The sequence below is a fragment of the Trichosurus vulpecula genome, chromosome 1 (assembly GCF_011100635.1).
Source record: "Trichosurus vulpecula isolate mTriVul1 chromosome 1, mTriVul1.pri, whole genome shotgun sequence".
NCBI classification, from domain to species: Eukaryota; Metazoa; Chordata; class Mammalia; order Diprotodontia; family Phalangeridae; genus Trichosurus; species Trichosurus vulpecula.
In genome coordinates, this window is record NC_050573.1 from 22,259,568 (window position 1) to 22,277,380 (window position 17,813).

Consider the following 17,813-nt stretch of genomic DNA (forward strand, 5'->3'; position numbering starts at 1 on the left):
TCCAGCCTGAATTTCCATTTTTTTTTTCTGATTCCAAGTCCAGAATGTCTGCACACAGAATGTCTCCATACCAATCCTACTTCCAGATGAAAATGGAAACATTTACCCAAACATCCAGCTGTTTTTTACATAGCACTTGTCTTTTTGTTATTGATGGGACAAGACCACTGGGGAATCAGATGAACATTCCGTCTTTTTGCTGCCATGGTCCAAGGGCCTTGTGAATTAGAGCTTCTGTTGCCCAAAGTACATGGCATTCACTGCTTTGTGGTTCTGATCCACTTGGTGCCTTCTATTTCCTGTTTGTGAGTAGTTGGGATCGGGGAAAGGAGTTGGCTGGCTTGGGTGTCATGAGCTCTGGCCAAGCCAGATGCAGACTCTGGGTCAAGGGCTTATGAACTCAGTAATGATAGATATATGCATGAGAGAACCCGCTTCTTTGCCAAGATGCATCCAAACTTGAGTACCACCTGGCAGGGCTTCTGCTGAGTTTATCTAGGAGTGTCATTTTTCTTATTGGCATTTATTGAACACCTTAGATTTTGGTGGGCTCTTCTTTTGGAGTGATGCCAATACCTTAACCCAGACTCTAGCTGGCTTTCCTCTTTGGGCTCTGCATCAGGTGTTGCAGAGGGAAGAAAACACCCCTCTTTACGTCTAGGCCCAGGCAGGAGGATCCTAAGAGCTTAGGTTTGAAGCCAGAAGGGACCTTGAGAACCCTCTGATTTTAGAGACGAGGAAAGTGAGGAGACACTGACAGGTAGAAGTTGTGTGATAGGGAATAACACAGCTTGGTAAGTTTCTGAAGGGGAACAGTCTCTGCTTCCAGCATCTCCTCTTATCCCTATGAAAAAAGCCTACGGGAGAGTTTGAGCAGGTGTTTTGTGGAGGAATATCGACCCAGGTGAGTACCTGAAATTGAGAAAGGAAGGTGGGAGGCGTGGGAGGATGGGGACAGATGCCACCTTCATAATCCTATCAGGCCGAATTCTCCTTTTCCCTCAGAACTAGCTCTCCCTTCTCTTCTGGGTTGTTTTTCAGTACTGGTAATAAAGGGCAGGAATTCTGTGAGGTTACCAGGCATGCATGGCAACTGGGCACACATCTATGGTCTCTGGAACTTAATCCTGGTCTCCTGGCCATCAACACCCTGGCCTGCGGGCAATACTAGTTGGACTTTACTCTGGCCTCCAGTGAGATGTTTATTCACCCCCCAACATTCCTTTAGAGAAGGAACTTTCTAACCCAGAAGTCAGAGGATTGACCCCTCTTATCTTTTAGTGAGAGAGGCAGCTGTAACAGAAAGAAAGTGGATTTGGAGGAGTTAGGAAGATTTGAGTTAAAATCTTGCTCCAGACACTTTACTAAGTCACTTGGCTTCTCACAGGCTTAGTTATCTCATCTATAAAATTTAGGGACTAACAAGAGCCTCTATCCCACAGGGTTGTGAGGATCAAAGGAGGTAATCCACGTAAGGCATTTCACAAATCTTAAAGTGCTATATAAATGCTAGCTAATATTATTATTATCTATTTATGTTTTTTTTCCACTTAGAAGGATGTAGGCTCCTTGGGGGCTGGAATAAGGACAGTGCCTGGTTAAACTGAATTGAATCCCCTTCAGTCTGCAGGCTAGAAGGGGCTGGTGGAAGTTTGTTTTTTTCTTTTCTTAAGGCAATCATCCTTCCCTGCTTATAAATTGTTCACTGGGTTTTCCACTATTGCCCATGCCCAGGGCATGCTGTATCTGAATGCTGTATAAAAATCAATCCTCCTGAGAGTGCACATTCATTTTCCCCTGAGCATCTCCAGCCCTACTGGTGCCTGACTTTGGATGCTGCTTGTTTTCATTCTGGGGGCTTTTGTGGGCTCCTCTGATTTGTGTGATTTCCTTAATTGTTTTGGTAGGATTAACTGACTTCTTTTTCCAGGTTACTCATGGAAAATCAGGGTTAATAGCTCTCTTTCCCAGACAAGGGAGCTGGAGGCTTTGCAAAAAGTCAGCTGGGGATGGGCACCAGAATTCCCCATCTCTTTGCATGCTTGTCAGGTTCAGGGATTGTTCATTTTGCTTGTATCTCCAGTTCAGGTGTCTGGAGCTTCTGCCTGGCTAGAGCATCTTGCTTGTTTGTCCTAGACTCTCCAGTTTACAGAGAAAGAGAGGGGCAAGTCAGAGGGCCTCCAGGGCCTCCATGCCAACTGGCCCCATGAGCTTCTTCCAAGTATCTCTTTCTTCCTGGCTCTAGCAGAGGCTTTGCTGGGAGGCTCCGGACGGCTGGGTGCTGTTTCCTCTGTTGTGGCTGGTTGTGCAATCTCTTCCTGCTGTCTCTGTAAGTAAGCAGCCACTCATCTGACCAGCTGATGAGGTGGCACTCACTGATCCTTGGGCAGCCGCCAGGGCAAAGAGTAAATCACCAGAAACGACACTTATGTCCTAAAAGTAGGAGTGAAAACATGCAGCTGAGTTTCTCAAATACCACTGCCATAAATGTGGAGCAGGTAGCCTGGAACAGACAGCAAGCATTTATTAAGTGCCTACTGTGTGCCAGGCACTGTGCTAAGCCCCAAGGGATACAGGGAAAGGCAAAAGCCAGTTCCTGTCCTGAAAGAGCTTACAACCTAGTGAAAGAGATTTCAGTAAACATTTAAGTGCTTACTGTGTGCCAGTCACTGTGCCAAGCCCCAGGGATACAGGGAGAGGCAAAAGCCAGTTCCTGTCCTGAAAGAGCTTACAACCTAGTGAAAGAGATGTCGGTAAACATTTATTAAGTGCTTACTGTGTGCCAGACACTGTGCTAAGCCCCAGGGATACAGGGAGAGGCAAAAGCCAGTTCTTGTCCTGAAGGAACTCACAATCTAGTGGGAAAGATGTCAATCAATAAGCATTTATTAAATTTTTCATAACTTTTTCAGTATTTTTTAATATGTTGGTGTCCTTTGTGATCCTCAATATTTTATTTTGTGTATTTAAAAACATGATTCTGAGAAGTGATCCATAGACTTCACCAGACTGGCTGCCAAAAAGGACCATGACACAAAGCAGGGTAAGATGCCCTGCTTTAATTAATGATTAGATGTGGGTTAGAGGCTCTGCCAGCCCAGAGCAGGCTTTGGTAATAACTGACTCTTATGAGGCTCCTTAATGTTTGCCAAATGCCTTGCATGTAACATCCCTTTTAACTTCACTCTGACCCTGTGAGGTAGGGTCTTGGGATGGCCTCTTTTTACAGATGAGGAAACTGAGGCTCAAAAGTGGTCAGGTTTTTTTGCCCATGGTCAAACAGCATTGTAGGTGAGATTCAAACTGAGGTTCCTGACTGCCAGCTCAGCATGATAATCTACTACCTGGTAGGTGAAACTGTGCCCCTGCTCTGAAGACCCGGCACAAAGGGAGCATAACCAAACCAAATCCACTCTTTTCTAGTTTCAAAGAGAGGAATCATAGAATCAGAGGATTTTTAAATGTCAGAGCTAGAAGGGACTTAGAAATCATCTTGTCTTAGTATCATGTCAATCAACAAGCGTTTACTAGTCAACTACAATATTTCCAGGCACTGTACTAAATGCTGAGGATACAAAGAAAGGCAAAAAGAAAAAAAAAATCCTCTGCCCAACCTCAAGAAGCTCTCACACTAATAATTTCACTTTAATCGGGTTGAGTTTGACACCTCTGATCTAGTCCACTCTCCCTTACATTTACAGAAGGAGAAGCTGAGTCCCAGAAAAGTAAAGATGCCTTGCCCATGGCTACCACTTGGCAAGATAGTGTGGCGCTGGCTGGTTTATAGATTTAGAGCTGGACAGGACAGCCCATTGTTTCACAGAAAAGGAAACTGAGGTCCAGAGAGGTAAATTTGGTTGCCACCAGACAAGACTATGGCAGTCAGAATTTATTTTACAGAGAAGGGAAACTGAGGCTTAATTAACTTGTTCAAGGTTATACACGTAGCAATAATAAGACATTTTTAAAAATCTCTTTTGTTGAGGCAGCTAGGTGGTGGAGTGCCCTGCAGGTAGGAGGACCTGAGTTCAAATCCTGCCTCAGACACTTGACATCTACTAGCTGCGTGACCCTGGGCAAGTCACTTAAACCTGATTGTCTCAGAAAAAAGTCTCTTGTTCCTCAGGACAACATTGGGAGGTAGGTGGCTTATTTTCCTCATTTTACAGATGCAGAAACTGAGTCTGAGAGAGGTCCAGTAACTTGTACAGGGTCACACCCTAAAGTACCTGAGGTCACATTTGAACTCAGGTGGTCCTGTAGGTCCAGAGCGCTATCCACTGCACCGTCCTGCTGCTTCTTGTAGCAAAGGCAGGATTCAAACCCATGGCCTCTCATTAGGAGTCTTGGCTTCTTTCCAGGTTTGCTGGTTTCCCACTGAATAGGGAGGAGCTTTGGGGAGTACTCCTTGTAACTGGGAAAAGAAGAGGGGGCGGGGTGGGACTGTGAGCCAGCGCCCAAGTGCAGGTGGTGGGGCCCTCTCAGGGGCCCCAGGCCGCACCTCGGATCAGGAGGCGGGGCTAAGGATGCAGTGGGCGGGGCCATGAGAAGACAGTAAAAGCGGAATGAGGGAGTTTCTGGGGGGAGTGGGCGGAGCTCCATGGTGCTAGGCTTGGCTTAGTCCTGAGGGGAGGAAGGAGAGACCGGGAGTAGGCGGAGCGCATGCGCGCTATCATTTGCGAGAGCATCGGGAGGCAGAGAAGGCGGGGCCTGAAGCCTCCCCTCTCTGCGATCCAGGGGCGAGGCTAGAGCAGGCGCGGTTCCGTCTGGTCCCCACCTCTGGGCAGGGCAACCCTTGGCTAGGGCGGTGGCCCTTCGGGGGGGAGGAGGCGGGGCTTGAGCTGGCGCTGTTCGACGTCGCCCCTCCCCTTGGGCCGGGCCGGGGGCGGGATCGGGGGCGGGGCCGGGGCCGGCGGCGGCGCTCGGGTCCCTCTAGGCAGCGGGCCCCGCCCCCGGGCCGCGCGCTCCCCCGCGCGCCGCGCCGCGCTCAGTGCCAGGCGGGAGGCGGCAGCGGTTGGACGCTCGCTCAGCGGCTGTGGAGCTTGCAGGACTTGGGCGGCGGCGGCGGCGGCGGCGGCGGCGCCTCGGGCTCCTGGCGCGGGCACCTCTAGGCAGGTGAGCCGCGCGGGTGGTGGGGAGGCCGGGGTCGGGGAGCCGGGCCTGGGCGGGGCCGGGGGTTGCTTCTGGGGGGTGAGCGCAGGTGGGGCTCTGCGTCCGGGGGATCGGGAGCCAGCCCCCTTCCCTTGGCCCTTTCCCTGCTCTGTGCTTCCGCCCCTCCCCCCTTCCCTTCCCCACCCGGGGGGAGGCTCCTCTCACTCCCTCTCCCTCTCCCCATGCCTCCTGTCCTCCTCCTCATTCCTCCCTTTCTCCACCTCCTCTCCCCCTCACCCCTCCCCATACCTCCCTTCCCCCTCCCCCCTTCCCATGCCTCCTCTCCCCCTCCCCCCCCTCCCCTCCCCATGCCTCCTCTCCCCCTCCCTCTGCCTTCCTTACTCCTCCCCATGCTTCCCTCCCCCCTCCCGTGCCTCCTTTCCCCTTCCCTTTTTCCTTCTTCCTTCCCCTTCCCTATTTCTTTCCCCTCTTCCGTGCCCCCTCCCCCTTCCCTTTGCCTTCCTCTCACTTTCCCCTCCCCCTTCCCTTCCTTCCTTTTCCCTTCCTCCCTTCCATTCTCTTTTCTCTCCCCCTTCTCTTCCTCTCCCCTTTCTTCCTTTCCGTGCTTCCTGTCTCTTCCCTTCCTCTCCCCCTTCCCTTCCCCCTTTCCTTTTTCCTCCTCCCTCCCTTTCCCCTTTCTCCCTTTGCCTTTTTCCCTATGCCCTCTTCCTTTCCCTTCCCTCTCCCTTTAACCCTTCCTCCTTTCCCTTCCCTTTCTTCTCCCCCCTCGTTTTCCCTTCTTCCCCCTCTTTCCTTTCTTCCCCTTCTACCTTTACCCATTCTCTCTCTATCCCCCTGTTAATATCTGTTGCCGCTTCTGTCCTCCTCCCTGTTCCTCCCTGTCTCTTCATTTCTCTTCCTAGCTTCAGTGATTTGAATTTGTTCAGGGAATTAGTCTGACAGGCTCAGCAGAACCCCAGAAGAAAAGGGGGCCTTTCCAGGCCTTATCCCCTTGTAGTCCTTCGGGAGGCTTTGGAGTCCTGGGAAAGGAAACCGTGCTGAGTGTACTGCGTGCATCTTGGTGGAGAACACTCACACACACACCCTATATTTGGCCTTACTGTAGGCCGCCCATTTCTTGTAGTGTATGGAAGTCCCTGGCATCTTAAATACTCAGTCTTAGTTGATAGCGAATGTGGGGGGGGGGATTCTCTTTGCTCACCCCCAGGACAGTTAGGCCAAACTTCCTTTTTTTCCTGGACAATTTTTTTTTATCAGAATTAAGTTTTGTAATCTTTTTTCTTTTACCCTTGTACAGGGTGAGGATATTTACTAAGGGTGGTAGTTATATAAAAAAAAATCATATCCTTTTATGGTGTAGACTTCATGCCTGAGACCACATTTGTCTTCTCTAAATCAGTAATGGCAGAAATCCTAGGCACTCTAAGAATGAATTTCATTGTCCTCACCCTACAGATCACTCACTCTCCTGACACCAACATCTGATATAATAGAGGGGAAAATGATTAAGTATAGGCAGTTGCTTTGTACCTTCTGTTCGGTTGTAGTACCCGCATTCCATATTCATCTATATTCACTCTAAAACTAAAAGGGAGTGGGTGTGGATTCTTGACAATCCAGACCTATTTCAAAAGAAACTGACTCAGGAAAAGGTTTCATTCTCTTACTTGGAGCTATATGTTGTAGCCTTTGGCCATGATTCCGGCAGTTATGGGAATATGGGTGAGGAAGATTTTTTAAAGAGTGGTAAAGGTCAGATACCCACATTTGTTAATAAATTTGGAATGGGTTCTTGCAGGGTATGTGTATTTTTGATTGCTTAAAGAAAGGCCTTTTGCATTTTAATCAATTGTAGAAATACTGCACGTGATAGTTTTTAATAATCATTTGTTAAATTGTGTGCTGATTGCTTTAATCAGCGTTTATGTCTATTCCTTTATATATAATTTCAGATAAGATTCTTTTTAGCAAACAGCCTTTCCAAACACTATTGGATTTTTTTTTCATTAAATCTTCATGCTTACTGCATCTGTCACTTCTGGGATCTGCTCCAAGCATGAGGTGGAGATTCACTATAATGCCAGTGAAATGGAATGCTCAAAAGGAGGGATAAATGAACGGTTCCTAGTTCTATAGCAAGGAATGGAAAAGATGTTATTAGATACTTTACTAGATGCTAATTACTTAACATTTAAAGCATATGTGTGGCTTTTTGGACAGTTTTGTCTCTTTTTTTCCTCCATTTATCATGTGAACATGAATTTGTACTCTCCTCATTCAGAGCCTGAAAAAACCTTTCAATCCCATTTGGTGACCTCAACATATGCCACTCCCTCCGTTTCAGAATGCTGTCTCATACTTGTGAACAGAACCTTTTTAAACCTAAGAAGTATTTTATAGATGAAAATCTTGAATATCTTTATGAATATTTCAGCACCGCCTAGTACCTTGGATGTTAAGTAATTGCATCTCTCAGGATTTTCCTTGCCCTAGTTCAGTTCAGATCCGTAACAGGGACCGAGCATGATTCCATATTTCCTTTTTCAAGGGCTCACTTTGTACTCTAGTTAGAAATTGTTTCAACCTTAAATCACAGCCTCATCAACCCTTTAACATGAAAAGCCAAATGTGAACTTCATTAGGGTTAGAGGAGGCTTCAAATTGGTTCTTTTTAATGCTGTGCCTTAGATGAGTGCAGGATCTGTACCCTGAGGGCAGTGGACGTCACTGACTATTACTAATGAATGAATAAGCTACCCTTCTTTCTTAAGGTTGAAGCAACTTGGGTGCTGGGCCCAGTTTTCACCCCATTTTTTGCCTCCTACCTCCTCAGCCAAACCCAGCACTTAGGAAAAAATCATTCAGATGTAAAAACCAAACGTGGTCAGCATTTTTCCCTAGGGCAGAGAATCCGATTTGTCTAGGTGTTTTTCACTTTATCCAGAGTAATGACTGGCACGGAGCCTATATTGGGGCAGATTGCCCGGGAATATATCGAGTGTGGTACATTTCAGTGACTAAAGAGAGGCAGTTATGTCACTGGGGTCACACCTGGTCTTATCTCAGGGCCTTTTCACAAGTGACAATGGACAGAAATTGGATTTTGCTGGCCCATGTTTTCTCTTTTTTGTGGGGAGGGGGATTATTAGCTCAGTCTTTTTCTCTGGTAATTTTGAAGCCATCTTTAGTGTTTTGCTTTGTTCTTTGTTTTTACTTTTTATGTTGCCTATTTTGAAATCATTTGAGAAAAGGTCTTTTGCCATATTTCCTGCGAATTCTGAGAAACCGTTTGGCTTCTTTGGGGGCACATTTTCTCCTGATGGTTCCTGCCCATTAAAGTGACTGGATACCCAGTACAGTCAGCATCATCTTGACAAATTGGGCCCAGTGAATTAATTGTTGATATTTTTAGAAAGTTTTTTATTCTGATGAAGGTTCACATTTTGATCGTGATTATTCTTATGGAGGCAGTGAGGTTAGAGGAGTTCTGGGTTTGAATTCTGCCTTTGATGTATCCTGTAGGGTTACTTGTGGATCCATCCCCAGCTTTGATTTGGGAGGGACCTTAGAGGCTCTTTAGACAAGGAGCTCTTAAAGATGATTCTTTTTTTTTTTTTAAGTTAATTTATTTTTAAGTTTACAGCAGTTTTGTTGTTAACAGTTTACATCAGTCACAAGTTTTTGAGTTCCAAATTTTCTCCCCCTCCCCCCCCAAGACAGCATGTAATCTGATATAGGTTCTACATATACCTTCACATTAAACTTATTTTCCCAATAATCAAGTTGTAAAGAAGAATTATAACCAATGAAATGAACCACGAGAAAGATGTAACAAAACCAAAAAGAAAAGAAAAAAAAAGAGCAAATAGTTTGCTTCAATCTGCGTTCAGATTCCGTAATTCATTCTCTGGATGTGGATAGCCTTAAAGATGATTCTTAAAAAATATTTTGAAAATGATTTCAATATAATTTGTTTCCTTTGTACTCTTGTGTATTTTATACATTTAAAAACTTTATTTTGAGAGAGGGGTCTGTAGGTTTTACCAGGCTATCACAGTGGTCCATGATGGCTAAGAAATTTGATTTAAACCAACTGGAACCTGAAAAAGAATCCTCTCTACAACGGACTTGAGAAAGCCATCCAGCCTTTGCTTAAAGGCCTCCAGTGAGGGGTAGCTACACATCGTCTCCCAAGATAACTCATTCCAGTTTTGCTTCCATCAAACCTGAATTTGTCTTTGTTACTTTTGCCCATTGCTCTCTTGGGGCTGGATTTGGTGTGGGTCTCCCCTCCCCCCAGTTTGCTGACCCCCTGCTCTAGGTTAAACATTCCTAGGTCCTTAAGCCAGTCCTTATATAGCATGGACTTGAGGCTCTTCAGCATCCTGGTGGCCATCCACTGAACAGTCTTCCCCCCTTCCTAAAATATGCCCCAAAGCAAACATGGCAACTTCCTGAGCCTCAGTTTCTTCATCTGTAAAATGAAGATCATAATATCTGTAGCACTTGCCTCCCAAGGTTGTGGTGAGGAACTAGTGATAGATCATGCGTATCATGTGTGAAGCGTTCTGTAAATGCCAGTGCTTATAGTGTCATGATAATAGACCGTCAGAGCTGAGAGGGCCATCTCAGTCCAACGCCCCTTTCGTTTCATAGCTGAAAAACTAAGTGATAACAAAGATGTTGCCTGGACTCTAGAATCTAGTAGAATAAGGGAAAGATGTCTTTTTTTCTGATGCTAAGAAGTTGTTAAAAAAAACCATGAAGTCTCTTAACCCTCCTGTCAGAACTGAAGTTGAATCGCTAGAGGATTATATGGGAGAGAGGAGGGAAAGACCCTTTAATATAAGGGAAGAAGAGAAATGTGGAAAATGTGAGAGAATATTAAGCTTGTCTGCACTGCATCAATAAGCCCAAAAGGCTTCTCTTGCAGACAAATAGCTCCAACTGAGAAAGGAAGTGCATTTTAAGATCATGGCCGAAGATGGATGCTGCAGTGGTTCTACAGGAAGTGGCAGTGTTGAGTGATAGCTGCACTTGTGGTTCTAATCGTTGAGGCAGAAGCTTGGTCTAAAGCCTGTTATAATCCTGTGGAAATGCAGGCTGGCTGGGAGTGATATAGGTTTTACATTCACATCTTTTGTGAATTCAAAGGAATGAGAAGCCTCAGTGGGAAGCGGTGGGTAGACCATTATACAGCCAAAGGCATGAGTACAAACATAAAATAAACTTTGGGGGGGTTGGCTAAGTATATTTTACTTTTTGCATAATGACTCATGTGTTGTATCACATTTTTTTTTAAGTGAAGGCTTGGAATCCTAGAATGTTAACATGGGATAAAATGACTTGGGTGCAAGGAGGTGTACCTGATCTAACCTCTTTATTTTTACTTTGTATTTTTAAAATATTTTAACCTTTTTATTTGATAGATGGGAAAACTGAGGGCCCAAAGTTTCTGCTTGCTTAAGGTCACACAACTAGGCTGGGTCGAGCCCCAGTAGAGGGCAGGGCTCCTATTGACCCTGCCACTTATTGCACTTAAAATATGCCACACTGTTTCTAGGTGGTGTCAATTCATTTATATTTCTCCATGGTTTCTTCACTTGCAGTTTGAATTTCAGTTTATAGTCTCTTTTTAGTCATTGACCTTCCTCTTCCTCAAAGCATTCCCAATCTACAATGCTTTAGTTCTTTTCTTTCACTTGATCAACTGTAATTTTTAGAAAATGACTCAGCTTTTGTGTTGCATTCTAATTTTGGATCCAGATTTTCAAGAGATTTGTTGGGATTGTGAAGATAGGTTATTTATTCTGAAGATAGGTTATTTATTCTGAAGATAGGTTATTTCAGAAATTCTTACATTGAGCTAAGACTGGTTTTACATGGATTTTCTCTTATAGGCGTTTGGATAACACAGATCCACCACATTAGTTTAAATAAGGTATCGACAAACCCTGGTAATAGTTGCAGCCTATTGGTTACCTAAAGGACTAATAATATTCCCGTGTTCTCTTGAGGGCCTGTACAGTTCTAGGATATGTATGATTCTTGGGTCTCTTCTGAATAGATCCTATTTTGAGTGCTCAGTAATGGCGGTACTGTATAGGATTGATAAGGAAAAATGACCAAAAGTCAGACCAGAGCAGCTAAAGTCCAGTCCTGACAAACTATAGCAGGTTGTAACAGACACAATTAAAACCACCAGAGATTAGCAAAAGATGGTAATTGGTTCAAAGCTGGACCAGGCTGGCTCTCTGGGGACTCAAACCAGACGTGATGGACTGCGCACACGAGCACTTTGGATCCAGAGTCTTTAACCAATGTGAAATTGAACTGCTATCAGTGAGGCTTTAGTCCTCGATCAACAAAACCATAGTGTCTGAATTATTCTGAACAGCTATAAACACAAATTTAGGTACAGGAAAGCAAAATGGTGACATGTGGCTTGGAGGGTTTTTTTCAACCAAGGTCCTAGGAGCTAGAAACAATTCATGCTTCCTTTCTTCTAGCAGGCTCCCCCTCCACCCCCCCCCCAAAAAAAAAACCCCAACAAAACCAAAAACAACCCATCCAAACCCAAACCCACCTGAGACAGAAGTTTGGTGTTATTTTAGCTGAGAGTTGGAATGATTCTTAGTATCTGAAAGGAGTTTTTCACTTCCCCCATATATAAGCATAAAGTAGTATGCTTGCTAATAATTTTTGTAAAGTAAAAATTCATTCACTATTTGCTTCATAGTAAGATAGAAAGCACTTACATTCCTTTGCATGATCGTCAGGCATTCCTTCTTAACAAAGATCGCAATTCCTTTCATTCTCAGGGACTTGAAAGAATGGGAAGCAAATTATTAATTTAAAGATATAGCTGTCTGATGCTACAGTAACATATCGTAGCGCTAACATGCACACATAAGTTGTCAGACATCTAGTAAGTAGGGGGATCTCTTAGGAAGCCCTACCCCTTGATAAGCTCCCTGTTGTAGCTTTTTTTAATTGATTATTTTTAGATTTCACCATTCACTTTTATAAAATTTTGAGTTCTAAAATTTTCCCCTTCTTTCACCCGCTGCCCAAGGTGGCATGTAGTGGGCTCCATGTAGTGTTAGTTTTGTGGTTAATTGTGGTATCTTTCCCTTGCCTTTGGCATATTAGTTTTTCTTGGCCAGCGGGAGAAAGTGTAGAGCCTCTTGGTGCTGGCCTCATCTTTTTAAGGTGGTGTTAATGAGATGATGCATTGGCTACTTTGGACATGCACAGTGTACATGGGGCCCTTTTCTACATTCAGCATGTATAGTAGTATTTCTCAATCATTGGACTAGACCTTCCCAGTTTTACAAACTGACTTCATTTCCTCTTCCTCCCCATGGCCCACAACTTCCCCATCCCTTCTTCCTTTGCTGTTTGAGTTCTGGAAATTAGTGGAGATAAAGTCTTTGGTGGTTGTTTTAAACAGATCCATGGTGGCTTTGGGCTTTACCTAAGACTGTCAATTTGCTGGTCCATAAGGCTACAAATAAAGAAGTTTTAAATGTATTTGTTGAATTACATTGTAAAATTGATGGAATGGAATTATATGCTGGCTTGGCAGATGCATGAACCACATGATCCTTCAGCAAAGATGGACATATTAGAACCCAGATGCAATTACTGTTTAGTAGGCAGCTTGGACAGCTGCTGCCCCTCTGCTTGTGAATGGATACTAACCCACCAATTTCTTACATCCATTGTTGGAGATTTAGAATTCCCTTTCCTTTTGAAACAATGTTATCAATGGCAGGTAGGGTAGGCTAGGCCACAGAAACCAACTATACTCCTAACGTGGCTGAAATCTCCCACTAACTTGAATTCTGAAACATTCATCAGCATCGTACCTTCGGATGGGGGAGAGAGGAAATTTAAATATAGTGCCATCCTTGTCCTCATAGACCTGCCTATTTAATGGAGGGATGAGCCATAAACAGCGATGTTTTATACAGTATCCCAGAACAAGAACATGAGAAAGTTACCAGAAAAGTGCCATGGGAGGTGCCAAGTGAAGGAAGATGGCCATGAGTGATTTCGTATGGCGAACCTTTGGCCTGGAGGCCACATGTGGTCTTTGAGGTCCTTGAGTGCAGCCTTTTGACTGAGTCCAAGTTTTACAGAACAAATCCTTGTGTTAAGGGGATTTGTTCTGTGAAGGTTGGCTTCAGTCAAAGGGCCACACTTGAGGACCTAGAGGGCCACATGTGACCTCCAGGCCACAGGTTTCCCACCCCTGGATTGTATTTAGGAAAACTTTATAGGGGGTAGCTCTGGAGTGAGGCAGCAGGCAGAGGGAAAAGGCAAGGAATCTCTGGGAGGGCAGGGTAACTAGTTAGATTTGGTCTCAGTATAGAGTATAGAAAGGGTTGAAACAAGAAGTTAGGTGGGAAAGTCAGGTTGGTGCCAGATTGTGGAGGGCTTTGCCAGGAAGAGGCTGTTCAGCTGTTTTTTGTGAATTAGTATAATTTAGGATCCTGAGGCTCATTTGGTACAGGAGGCCTCTGAGACCTTCATCCTTCTTTTCTGGATGCATGGCTAGTCCTAGACAAAATTTGGAAACAGGCCAAGTTTTTATCTTTGTTAACCTTCCCGCTAGTGTCTGCCAAAATCCTCCAAATTATCTTGTTCCAAAATTACCTAACTCTTCTCACCTCCTTCTCCATAGATGATCATTCCCATATAGAGGTCATGTGCAGTGGAGCCTGCCCATGGACAAAACTCAGACCTCCTTAGCATCACTTTTCTTCATTTCTCCATCTTGCACAGACTCAGAATTTCAGCATTAGAAGGGACTTTAGAAGCTGTTTAGGTCAATTGACACCTAAAGAAGAATTCCCTCTTCAACTCGGCTTATAAACAAAGGCTGCCAATGAAGGGGGAATCCAGTGCTCTGTAGGCTGCCTCTCAGTCTGCTTACAAGAAGGCCTAATGGAAAATTGTTTTCCCTTCAAATCAAGCCTAAATTTGCTTTTTTGTAGCTTCCACTCATTAACCTTAGCCTTGTCCTCTGAGACCAAGCAGAATAGTTCCATTCCTTCTTTCCCATATCAGTCCTTCAAACATTTGAAGATAGTTGTCATATTTCTCTTCTTCTCGCTCTCTGCCCCTTCTCCCTGTCTCCAGGTAAACACCTGTGATTCTTTCGGCAGATTCTCATGGCTTTGAGCAAAGCCCTTCACCATTCTGGTTACTTTTCACTGAACGCTACAGTTTATCAATGGCCTCTCTAATACTTGCCACCCACAACTGAATCTAATACTCCAGATGTGATCTGACCCAGGCAGAAGACAGTGTAATCACTGCCATATTCTTGGAAGCTATATTTATCTTGATGTAGCCTACAAATGTGTTTTACTTTATTGGATGTCATGTCATCCTATTGGCTCATTGAACTTAGGCCATACAAAACCCCCTAGATCCCTGAGGCCCTCACTCTACCCACTGGAGAACATCTTCCAGATCGACATCAGGTACATTCTTCACTCAGCTGTCAGATTTACCTTCTAAAATGCAGGGTCATCTCCCTTTTCAGTAGATTCTAGGGGCTCCCTCTTACCTCCAGGATCAAATAGAAAACCCCCAGTTTGGCTTTTAAAGCTCTTCCTACCTTCCCAGCCTTACACTTTACTCTCCCCTCCATGTCTGGGATTCAGTGACACTTGCCTCCTTGCAGTTATTGGAGGAAGACACTCCATCTCCAGCTTCTGTGCATTTTCCCTGGTGTCCTCCATGCCTGGACATCAAAATTGGGGTTTACTGGCTAGATTCCTTCCTTCCTCCCTTCCCTCCTCCCTCCCTCCTTCCCTTCCTTCCTTCTTTCCTTTCTTCCTTCCTTCTTCTCAACCATTTCACTCTGAAGCTCATAGATTGGACCACAATAGGTCCCTGCCCAAGCCCCATTTAATGGCCGTATTTTGGGGCCCTCCTGGCTCAGAGTGCATGTCAATGGTCAGTGGGCTTTTGACTAGCAACCTTGTTTTTTTTTTCCTTCTGATTAAAGGAGCAGTCTCTTGACTGGCTTCCTAAAGAGCCTATTCACTGAATGGGCATTACCTCACTCAAAAGTGAGAACCTAAAAAAACCTTAGCCTAAAAGGGCCAGTGTCTCCCACTGCATCCTAGGCCATTTCTAGTCATCCTGATGAATATCAGGCCACTGGACCTAGATGGTTCTGGAGGAGAAAGTGAAGCTGGTAACCTTGCACAGCCCTCCCTGACTCAAATCAAAGTCAACTGCAAGTCATGTCATCATTTCCCTAATGTCATGGTCCTCTTCGAAAACGAAGGAGAAACAGAACAACCCATGCCTGGAACATTCTCTCTCTTCATCTCCCCCTCCTGACTTCCTACAAGTGTTAGCGAAAGTCCTATCTTCTGTAAGTGGCCTTTCCTCCAGTCCTCCTTAGTGCCTTCCCTCAAAGATTACTTCTCACTACCCTTTCTGTATCTCATTTGTACAGTCCTTTGCATGTTGTCTCTCCCATTAGACAATACAGGGGTGGGGAACCTGTGGCCTCAAGGCCACAATCCTCAAGTGGGGCCCTTTGAATCTAAATTTCACATCCCTTAATAAGATTATCCTTAAATCCCATAATGAAAGGATTTGTTCTATAAAACTTGGAATCAGTCAAAAAGACCACATGTGGCCTCCGGGCCATAGGTTCCCCACCCCTTGGACTATGAGCTCTTTGAGGACAGGGACTGTCTTGGCTTTTCTTTGTATCCTCAGCCCTTATCACAGTTCCTGGCACATAGAAGGCACTTCTTAATGCAACTTGACCCCTTGAGTCTGGCATTCAGACCTGGCAACCAGGTTTGAATCCATCTGATTGTGCCGTCTTCTCTCATACAGCTCCATCTTTTCCATAAGAATCACATGGAAGACTTATCAAGTGCTTTGCTAAGATCTGGGTGAACTGTCAGTAGCCCAATAATTATCCAAAAGGGAGTGAAGTTAGCCTGGTGGGACTTTGTCTTGCTAGAAGCCATACTGCTTCCTTTTACCTTTGTTCCCTAGCCTCTCCTTGGCCATTCCAGAATTTTGTCTGGAATCATGGTTAAACTCACTGTTCTGTGGTTTGCAGACACGTCTCTTCCCTGTTTTGAAAGTTGAGACATTGCTCTTCTCCAGTCACGCCTCACCTCTCATGTTTTCCATGATCCTCAAAGACCACTGGTGATAGTAGCTCAGCAGACACATTTGCCTGTTCTTTCCTCACATGCTATAGAAATTAGGGACTTAATGACAGCAGTTCACTTTAAAAATACAGACTTTGCAAAGTGTGTTTGTTTCTTTAGTTTTATGTTTTATTCATAATTTAAGCCCAAAAAAAGAACATTTCCATCTATGTGGCAGAACAGAAAAGAGGCCTGTACGTTAAGCTGCGATTCTCCATTTCATAGCCCTAGCTTTAATGTAGGTGATCATTCTATGTTCTAGGCATTCACAACTGCCCCTTTTTTGAACTTCCTTTTGTTCCCCCTATTGGGGGCATCATTATTTCAGCCTTCTCCCTCCCCTGTTAAAAACCAAGAGGAAGGGGAAAAAAAACCCTTGCAACAAATAAGAGTAGTCAAGGCTGATTAAACCATATAGTGTCCATGTCCAAAAAATTTACTTCTCTGCCCCTTAAGCCTGTCATCCTGTCACAGATGGGTACATATGTCCTCAGGAGCTGGGCTTGGTCATTGCATTGATCAGAGTTCTTAAGCCTTTACAAGTTTTTCTTTACAATGTGTTCCTTTTATAGGTTATTTTCCTGGTCCTGCTTACTTCACATTGCATCACTTCTTATTCCTTATATTCAGGATTTTTTGAAATAGACTTGCATTTTCTTTGACCTACTTATCTCTTTCCTGAATTTGGGCTTTGTGCTAGGACCAAGTTCTGCTTTGTGCTGTGCATTCACTCTGAGTCTTCTGGGTCTTTTTGCTGGCCTCCACTTCCTGGATCTTTGCAGTTGAACATGTTCAATGTTCAGGGTCCTTCATTGTTTCTGGAACCCCAGGGTCTGGGCTGTCTTGGTTTGAATACCTTCCTTATGGTTTTATGACTTCTTGGGTCTTTCTAGGGGTTCCTCCTCTCACTGACCTCGTGGGTTACATGTGTCTATGTAGCCCTTGTCTCTGGCCTGTGCTATAGCTTGTACAATTCAGGCTCTTTGGAGTCATTGTAGTTTTTTTTTGCTGGGTTAGATATGTGAGACTGCAATGGTTCTTCTGTTCAGACCACCATTTTCACTGGAAGGCCACAGAGAATGTTTCAGTGACATTGGTGTTTTGTTTTGTTTTTTAAACATGCAGGGGTCAAGAAGATAGTCATTTTCCTTTGATGTTTGTCTTGAGAATACAGTGGATGGAATTCCCTGTATTGGCTTTTTAACATAATAGAAAGTATTGATATGTATGATATACTAAATCTTTAGGAGGTTATTTACTTAGTTCATTTCCTAACTTCATACTCCTGGATCTGTATTGCAAAGTAAATGTTTTGATAGGTTAGTTGTTTATTCCACTGATAGTTTATGGCAACCTTGAAAGGCCTCAGGCTTAGTCAAAAACTAAGCTAAAAAAAAAAGAAAAGCTAAAAAATGAAACGTTTGTATTGCTTCTTTGAGTATTTTAATTGATTAAAGAGAGAATATAATCTTTGCATATTGCCTGTCTTTATAGTGTAAT

General features: G+C 44.3%; 1 protein-coding gene across 1 annotated transcript in view; it reads left to right on the top strand.

Moving 5' to 3' along the window:
• Positions 1 to 4,959: 4,959 nt before the first annotated feature.
• The window catches only part of CORO1C (coronin 1C), an 85,551-nt gene continuing 72,697 nt past the window's right edge, over positions 4,960 to 17,813 (top strand). The window contains exon 1 of the mRNA XM_036734943.1: positions 4,960 to 5,115. The gene's annotated coding sequence lies outside the window, so the exon portion shown is untranslated. The remainder of the gene's footprint in view (positions 5,116 to 17,813) is intronic.